Consider the following 9,287-nt stretch of genomic DNA (forward strand, 5'->3'; position numbering starts at 1 on the left):
AATTGTAATTAGTCAGGAAAGGCTGGCGCTGACAGGCAGGCAGCAGTCACATGAAAAGCGGCCTTCCCAATCCTTTCTTGGAATTTTGTTTTTTCCTGTAGCACTGGGCCTGGGGTGTGCGCTGAAACAGAAAGGAAACACTGTCTTCAGCCTCACCATCACCCCTCACCCAGAAGTGGGTGTTCGTTTCTCAATTATTGAAGATAAATATAAAGCAAACACAGATGGATCGTATTTTAGGAGGCATTGGAGTGTTCCGTTTTGAACAATGGTTATGATGCTGTACTCATGGATATTGCAAAATTAGAATAATTTTCCAGAAGTCACTACTTCCCAGTCAGAAGCGAGCTCCAAATGAGAGGGTAGTTGAAAAAGAATATATTCAGTGATATCATTTCATATTTGAGAATAAAACTCTATTGCTATTTGAGATGACGGTCTTGACACGTTGTCCAGGCTGGTCTTGAATCCCTGGGCACCCAGGCTCAAGTAATCCTCCCCACTCAGCCTCCTGAGTACCTGGGATTGAAGGTGCATGCCCCTGCTCCTGGCCCCTGTTGTTTTTGAGCTGCAAACTATAGAAAGGTGAGAACAAATCTCAGTTGGGAGAGTGTAAGTTTAAGAACATTGAGAAACACTAGTTATAAAATGGAACCCCTTAAGAACCACACAGCTGACGTCTGATAACAGGAAGGCCAGTCAAACGTACCCATTATTCCTAATTCTTTTTTTTTTTTTTTTTGAGACGGAGTTTCGCTCTTGTTACCCAGGCTGGAGTGCAATGGCGCGATCTCGGCTCACCGCAACCTCCGCCTCCTGGGTTCAGGCAATTCTCCTGCCTCAGCCTCCTGAGTAGCTGGGATTACAGGCACGCGCCACCACGCCCAGCTAGTTTTTTGTATTTTTAGTAGAGACGGGGTTTCACCATGTTGACCAGGATGGTCTCGATCTCTTGACCTCGTGATCCACCCGCCTCGGCCTCCCAAAGTGCTGGGATTACAGGCTTGAGCCACCGCGCCCGGCCCATTATTCCTAATTCTAAATAAATGTAATAGGATGCATTTCTTAAAAAGTATAATATGTTGGTCGGGTGTGGTGGCTCACGCCTGTAATCCTAGCACTTTGGGAGGCCGAGGCAGGCAGTTCACGAGGTCAGAGATCAAGACCATCCTGGCTCACATGATGAAATCCCGTCTCTACCAAAAATACAAAAAATTAGCCGGGCATGGTGGCCCGGGCCTATAGTCCCAGCTACTCAAGAGGCTGAGGCAGGAGAATCACTTGAACCGGGGAGGTGTATGTTGCAGTGACCCGAGATTGCACCACTGCACTGCTGCCTGGGCGACAGAGTGAGATCTTGATCTCAAAAAAAAAGGGGAGTGGGGAGGGGAAAGTATAATATGTCTGTCTAGGAAGATGAAGTCTAAAATTTACAATTGGGTTGAAATATTTTTTAAATGGGGAGGAAGATAAATGCCTTCAAGTTAGTTCCACAATAAGTCACCCTCTGTGCCCACATCTGATAAACCTGACACATCTAGATGCCTGTCAATTGATTCCATTTTTAAAGTTTCTCCCCTTAGGCATAGGCAACGTCTGTCACTTTGCATAATGCTGTCTTTTATAGTATTTATTTTCAGCTGAACAATGCACCCAATTGGCTTTATTTCTTTTTTCTTTTTTTTTTGAGACAGAGTTTTGCTCTTGTTACCCAGGCTGAAGTGCAATGGCGCGATCTCGGCTCACCGCAACCTCCACCTCCTGGGTTCAGGCAATTCTCCTGCCTCAGCCTCCTGAGTAGCTGGGATTACAGGCACGTGCCACCATGCCCAGCTAATTTTTTTTTTTTTTTTTTTTTTTTTGTATTTTTAGTGGAGACGGGGTTTCACCATGTTGACCAGGATGGTCTCGATCTCTCGCCCTTGTGATCCACCCGCCTCGGCCTCCCAAAGTGCTGGGATCACAGGCGTGAGCCACCGCGCCCGGCCTCTTTTTTCTTTTTTGAGACAGGGTTTCACCCTGTCACAAGGCTGGAGTACAGTGATTCGATCTTGGCTCACTGCAACCTCCGCCTCCCAGGTTCAAGCAGTTCTTGTGCCTTGGCCTCCCACGTAGCAGGGGCTATAAGGTGTGGGCTACCACACCAGCTAATTTTTGTATTTTTTGGTAGAGACAAGATTTCACCCTGTTGGCTAGGCTGGTCTCAAACTCCTGACCTCAAGTGATCTGCCCATCTAGGCCTCCCAAAATGCTGGGATTACAGGCATGAGCCACCGCACCTGACCTATTTCTTTCCTTTTTTTTTCAGTTGAGATTAACTTCATGCTTTTGAAATTGTGTTGTCCCTGCTTTTCCTACATAATAGAAAAATCTTCTGGCTCTTAGAGATTATCAACAGATCATCAAATTCCCCTAAATATAGATCAAGGCTTATGTTTCATGACTAAGCATTTGAGTATGATTTTGATTACAACCACAAAATCTTTCTGATCTCTGATGATTTCAGGTTTCTGAAGTCATCTGTGGAGGTTGCAGTGGGCTGAGATTGTGCCGTTGTGGTGGGTCACACCTGTAATCCCAGCACTTCGGGAGGCCAAGGCAGTCAGAAAAAAAAAAGAAAAAGAAAAAAAAAAAAAGATTACTTTGACTTCAATGAACATAGAATAAAGGCAGAGACTTTTTTTTTTTTTTTTTTTTTTTTTGAGTCAGAGTCTAGGTCTGTCACCCAGGCTGGAGTGCAGAGGCACTGTCTCGGCTCACTATAAACTCCACCTCCCAGGTTCAAGTGATTCTCCTGCCTCAGCCTCCCAAGTGGCTTGGATTATAAGTGCCCGTCACCATGCCCAGCTAATTTTTGTATTTTTAGTAGAGACAGGGTTTCACCACGTTGACCAGGCTGGTCTTGAACTCCTGACCTTGTGATCCGTCCATCTCAGCTTCCCAAAGTGCTGGGATTACAGGTGTAAGCCACTGCACCTGGCCCTTTAAAAAAAAAATTTACACTAAATTTGATAAGATAGCCAGTGTCTCCTAGGCATAGTAAATATGTGGCCTATGGAAATATTAGGTGACAATTTAGATAATTTTACTAGGTGATTCTGACTGAGAATGAGTTACCATTACATCCTTGGATTACTTTTATTGTGAAAATGTTCAAGGCTCCTAACTGAACACTCAGTACTTTACAAAGAAGAAAGTTAATCTTTGCCTATACATAGCTAAGCAAATGTAAATTTTTGCCAATGGAAAGAGAGCAGGTAAGGACATTAATATAGGTAAGAGTAAAGCTTATCCTTTGGGGTTCTCTGGGCAGTTCTAAAACACCCTCTTCCGCACTCTGTGTGCATGCAACAGACCCATAGTCTCTGATGTTATAGCCAAATCTCAAAAACCTAATTTTTTTTATATGACCAACATAGAGAATCTTCTTATGAACTTCTGAAACATTCCATAATGTCCTAGGAGCAGTGGGACCCCAAAGGCTTCAGAATTTCTCTGAAGTTTCCATCCAGATGTGTGTTTGGGGTGGGGGATAAGAAATTCCAAAGAACTTGATAAATAAGATTCTAAATCTCATTCCCAATCATCAGATGTTAGAACTTGGAGGGGTCTAAGAGATCTACTAATCCACTTCACCCATTTTACAGATGAGGAAACTGAGGCTCAGAGAGGCAGAAGTCACACAGCTGGTGGGTGGCAGTACCGTTTGAACTTAGACCTGCATTCTCCCAGGCTCTTAAGGTCTCCCCTCTCTCCTTAAGGTATCTCCAGGCTCTTAAATTCTGTCCTGAAGATCAACCAGGAGGGTTCTTACTTACACAGCCTTGAAATAAGAAAGCTGAGCAATTCCCTAAAGGTAGGATGGAGAGGCTGGGCTCGGTGGCTCACACCTGTAATCCCAGCACTTTAGGAGGCTGAGAAGGGCAGATCACCTGAAGTCAGGAGTTCAAAACCAGCCTAGCCAACGTGGTGGGTGCCTGTAATCTCAGCTACTCAGAAGGCTGAGGCGGGAGTATCTCTTGAACCCAGGAGGCGAAGGTTGCAGTGGGCTGAGATTGCGCCATTGCACTCCAGCCTAAGCTACAGAGCCAGACTCTGTAGGATGGAGAAAAAAACTCAGGAAGACTGGAGAGCTTCTCTCTAGAGAGAATCGCTTCTCTATAAGCCTTGCCCAGCAATCAAATATTTACTGAAGATCAGTGTTATTAGTGGCAGAGTTATTACTGCCATGGAAATACATAAATATCCTATATGAGATGATTATAGGAAAAAAATACCTGCTACTCCAGGGAGTGTTTGACCACTTAAGCTAAAAAAGTTCAAGAAGAAAAGAACCAGACTGGGCACAATGGCTCAAACCTGTAATCTTAGCACTCTGGTAGGCTAATGCACTTTGGGAGGCTGTGGCAGGAGGATCACTTGAGGCCAGGATTCAGGGAACAGGCTGGACAACATAGCAACACCCCATCTCTTAAAGAGAGAGAAGGAGAGAGAGAGAAAAGACAGAGAGAGAGAGAGAGAGAGAAAGAACTGGAGGCAGAATATTGGACAGGAACAGGAAGGAAATTCTGGGTGAGAGGATTAGCATAAGCAAAGATATGAACATAGAAAAAATAGGAAATAGGAAAAAAAGTTTCTCCACATCATAGTAAGTGAACAATAGATGTTTGCACATGACAGTGATGCTCGGCATTAGAAAGTAGAAAGCAGGCCAGACAGAGCGCATCATACCTGTAATCCAGCACTTTGGGAGACTAAGGCGGGAGGATTGCTTCAGTAAAGAGTTCGAGACCAGCCTGGACAACATAGACAGACTATGTCTCTAAAAAAATTTTTTTTTGGCCAGGTGCGGTGGCTCACGCCTGTAATCTCAGCACTTTGGGAGGCCGAGGAGAGTGGATCACGAGGTCAAGAGATCGAGACCATCCTGGTCAACATGGTGAAACCCCGTCTCTACTAAAGGTGCAAAAAAATTAGCTGGGCATGGTGGCATGTGCCTGTAATCCCAGCTACTCAGGAGGCTGAGATAGGAGAATTGCCTGAACCCAGGAGGCGGAGGTTGCGGTGAGCCGAGATCGCGCCATTGCACTCCAGCCTGGGTAACAAGAGCGAAACTCCGTCTCAAAAAAAAAAAAAAAAATTTTTTTTTAAATTAGTGGGGCATGGTGGTGTGTGCCTGTAGTCCAACTGCTTGGGAGGCTGAGGCGGGAGGATCACTTGAGCCCAGAAGTTTGAGACTACAATGAGCCATGACTGAGCTACTCTACTCCAGCCTGGGTAACAGAGTGAGACCCTCTGGCTCAAGAAATTTTTAACTCACGCCTGCAATCCTAGCTCTTTGGGAGGCTGAGGCGGGCAGATCACGAGGTCAAGAGATTGAAACCATCCTGGCCAACAGAGTGAAACCGTGTCTCTACTAAAATACAAAAATTAGCTGGGCGTGGTAGTGTGCGCCTGTAGTCCCAGCTACTCCGGAGGCTGTCAGGAGAATTGCTTGAAGCTGGGAGGCGGAGGTTGCAATGAGCCAAGATTGCGCCACTGCACTCCAGCCTGGCACCTGGTCAAAGAGTGAGACTCTGTCTCAAAAAAAAAAAAAAAAAAAAAAAAAACGAAATTTTAAAAAATAGGCCAGGTACAGTGGCTCACACCTGTAATCCCAACACTTTGGGAGGCCAAGGAAGGCAGATCACCTGAGGTCAGGCGCTCGAGACCAGCCTGGCCAACATGGTGAAACCCTGTCTCTTCTAAAAATACAAAAAAAAAGTTTAGCTGGGCGCGGTGGCTCAAGCCTGTAATCCCAGCACTTTGGGAGGCCGAGGCGGGTGGATCACGAGGTCAAGAGATCGAGACCATCCTGGTCAACATGGTGAAACCCCGTCTCTACTAAAAATACAAAAAATTAGCTGGCCATGGTGATGCGTGCCTGTAATCCCAGCTACTCAGGAGGCTGAGGCAGGAGAATTGCCTGAACCCAGGAGGCAGAGGTTGCGGTGAGCCGAGATCGCGCCATTGCACTCCAGCCTGGGTAACAAGAGCGAAACTCCGTCTCAAAAAAAAAAAAAAAAAAAAAAAAAAAAATTTAGCCAGATGAGGTAGCGGGCACCGGTAGTCCCAGCCACTCAGGAGGCTGAGGCAGGAGGATCACTTAAACACAGGAGGCAGAGGTTGCAGTGAGCCAAGCTCACGCTGCTATACTCCAACCTGGGAGACAGCATGAGACTCCATCTCAAAAATATAAAAATAAAAATAGAAAGTAGGAGGGAATAGAAAATAATATCATCTTAAAAGAGCCAAACTTGGCTGGGCGCAGTGGCTCAAGCCTGTAATCCCAGCACTTTGGGAGGCCGAGGCGAGTGGATCACGAGGTCAAGAGATCGAGACCGTCCTGGTCAACATGGTGAAACCCCGTCTCTACTAAAAATACAAAGAATGAACTGGGCATGGTGGCGCGTGCCTGTAGTCCCAGCTACTAGGGAGGCTGAGGCAGGAGAATTGCTTGAACCCAGGAGGCGGAGGTTGCGGTGAGCCGAGATCGCGCCATTGCACTCCAGCCTGGGTAACAAGAGCGAAACTCCATCTCAAAAAAAAAAAAAAAAAAAGAGCCAAACTAAAGCGAGTCTTGGAAGTCTGGTAACACAGGTTTGATCAGTGCACAAGACAGGCCAGGCCAGCTGGAAAAATAGACATTATATATAACACCTGGAATACTGGAAAAAAAAAAAAATAGTAGCCCTGAAAGGAAATATGAGGAAAAACATGAACAAGTTGTACAAAATGTAATTAATTTGTGAGCAAGCATTGAATGTTTACTGAGTCCTTGCTTTGTGCAATGAATTAGGCAAGGAAAATGAGGAAGACACGGTCTTTTATTGGCCAAATAAAGTATGACACATCTATGCAATGGGACAGAAGGCAGCCATTAAACAGAACATGGCAGCTCTTAAAGGTACTATATGGAGCAGTTACCATGGTTTGTTGTTGATGGTTTTATTTTATTTATTTTAGAGACAGAGCCTCATTATGTTGCCCAGGCTGGTCTCTAACTCTTGGCTTAAGAAATCCCCCTGCCTCAGCCTTCCAAAGATTTCTGGGATTACAGGTGTGAGCCACTGCATCTAGTATTTTTTTTTTTTTTTTTTTTGAGACGGAGTTTCGCTCTTGTTACCCAGGCTGGAGTGCAATGGCACGATCTCGGCTCACCGCAACCTCCGCCTCCTGGGTTCAGGTAATTCTCCTGCCTCAGCCTCCTGAGTAGCTGGGATTACAGGCACGTGCCACCATGCCCAGCTAATTTTTTGTATTTTTAGTAGAGACGAGGTTTCACCATGTTGACCAGGATGGTCTCGATCTCTCGACCTCGTGATCCATCCGCCTCGGCCTCCCAAAGTGCTGGGATTACAAGCTTGAGCCACCGCGCCCGGCCTATTTTTTGTTTTTTTAGAGACAGGGTCCCACTCTGTCACTCAGGTTGGAGTGCAGTGGTACAGTCATAGCTCACTGCAGCCTCCAACCCCTGGGCTTAAAACATCCTCCCTCCTCAGCCTCCTGAGAAGCTGGAATAACAGACATGTGCCAGTAGGCTCTGCTATTTTTTTGCGTTTTTAGTAGAGATGGGGTTTTGCTATGTTGCCCAGGCTGATCACTCGAACTCCTGGCTTCAAGTAATCCTCCCGCCGTGGTTTTCCAAAGTGCTGAGATTATAGGTGTGAGCCACCATGCCCAGCCAAGTTTTTGAGTTTTGTTTTGTTTGTTTCATTTTAGAGAGGAGTCTTCCTGTGTTGCCCAGGCTGATCTTAAATGATCCTCTAACCTTGGCCTCCCAAATAGTTGGGACTATAGGTAAGCACCACCATGCCCAGCCAATCTCCATGTTTGAATGTTAAGTGAAAAAAGCAAGGTGCAGAACAAACATACTATGGTGCTATTGCTAAAGAAGAAGCACAAGACCTACACGTTTCTATTTATGTATGTAAGCTCTGGAGGGATACACAAAAATCTGGTCACAGGGTTTGTCTCTTGGGAGGAAAACAAGGGGACTGAGGAGGAATAAAAAGACTTTTCGTTGTACATTCTTTTGACCCTTTTGTATTTTATATCATTTGTACATTTGCCTATAAGAACAATTTTTAGAAATTTAAGGCCAGGCGCAGTGGCTCAAGCCTGTAATCCCAGCACTTTGGGAGGCTGAGGCGGGTGGATCACGAGGTCAAGAGATCGAGACCGTCCTGGTCAACATGGTGAAACCCCGTCTCTACTAAAAATACAAAAAATTAGCTGGGCATGGTGGTGCGTGCCTGTAATCCCAGCTACTCAGGAGGCTGAGACAGGAGAATTGCCTGAACCCAGGAGGCGGAGGTTGCGGTGAGCCGAGATCGCGCCATTGCACTCCAGCCTGGGTAACAAGAGCAAAACTCCGTCTCAAAAAAAAAAAAAAAAAAGCCGGGCGCGGTGGCTCAAGCCTGTAATCCCAGCACTTTGGGAGGCCGAGGCGGGTGGATCACGAGGTCGAGAGATCGAGACCATCCTGGTCAACACGGTGAAACCCCGTCTCTACTAAAAATACAAAAAAATCAGCTGGGCATGGTGGCACGTCCCTGTAATCCCAGCTACTCAGGAGGCTGAGGCAGGAGAATTGCCTGAACCCAGGAGGCGGAGGTTGCAGTGAGCCGAGATCGCGCCATTGCACTCCAGCCTGGGTAACAAGAGCGAAACTCCGTCTCAAAAAAAAAAAAAAGAAAGAAAGAAAGAAAGAAATTTAAAAGCAGCTCTTTCTCCAAAGTACTCTCACTTCACATCATGGGTCCTGTATCCTAAGTTCCCCTATTTCAATCACAGTGCAAATTCACCCTCCACAGGCACGCCTTTCCTGCATCTAGACTCACTAGAAATAGCTGATGCATCTCTCCTCCCTTGCCTGCCCTTCACAGGAAGAGAAGCAATTTAAAAAAAGAAAATGAGGTCTTCTGGTCTCTGTCACCTTTTTATCAACTTGTACTACCTGCCATTATTTGACACCCACATCTTTTCTTGAATCTGCCTCCTATGGGTCAGCAACATTTTCGTAAGTTACACATGGAGAAAAAAAAATTTTTTTTGAGTGGGAGTCTCACTGTCACCAAGGATATAGTGCAGTGGCATGATCTCAGCTCACTGCAACCTCAGCCTCCCAGGTTCAAGCGATCCTCCTGCCTCAGCCTCCTGAGTAGCTGGGATTACAGGCATGCACCACCACACCTGGCTAATTTTTGTATTTTTTAATAGAAATGGGGTTTCACCATATTGGACAG

Source organism: Saimiri boliviensis, chromosome 1 (genome assembly GCF_048565385.1).
Source record: "Saimiri boliviensis isolate mSaiBol1 chromosome 1, mSaiBol1.pri, whole genome shotgun sequence".
NCBI lineage: Eukaryota > Metazoa > Chordata > Mammalia > Primates > Cebidae > Saimiri > Saimiri boliviensis.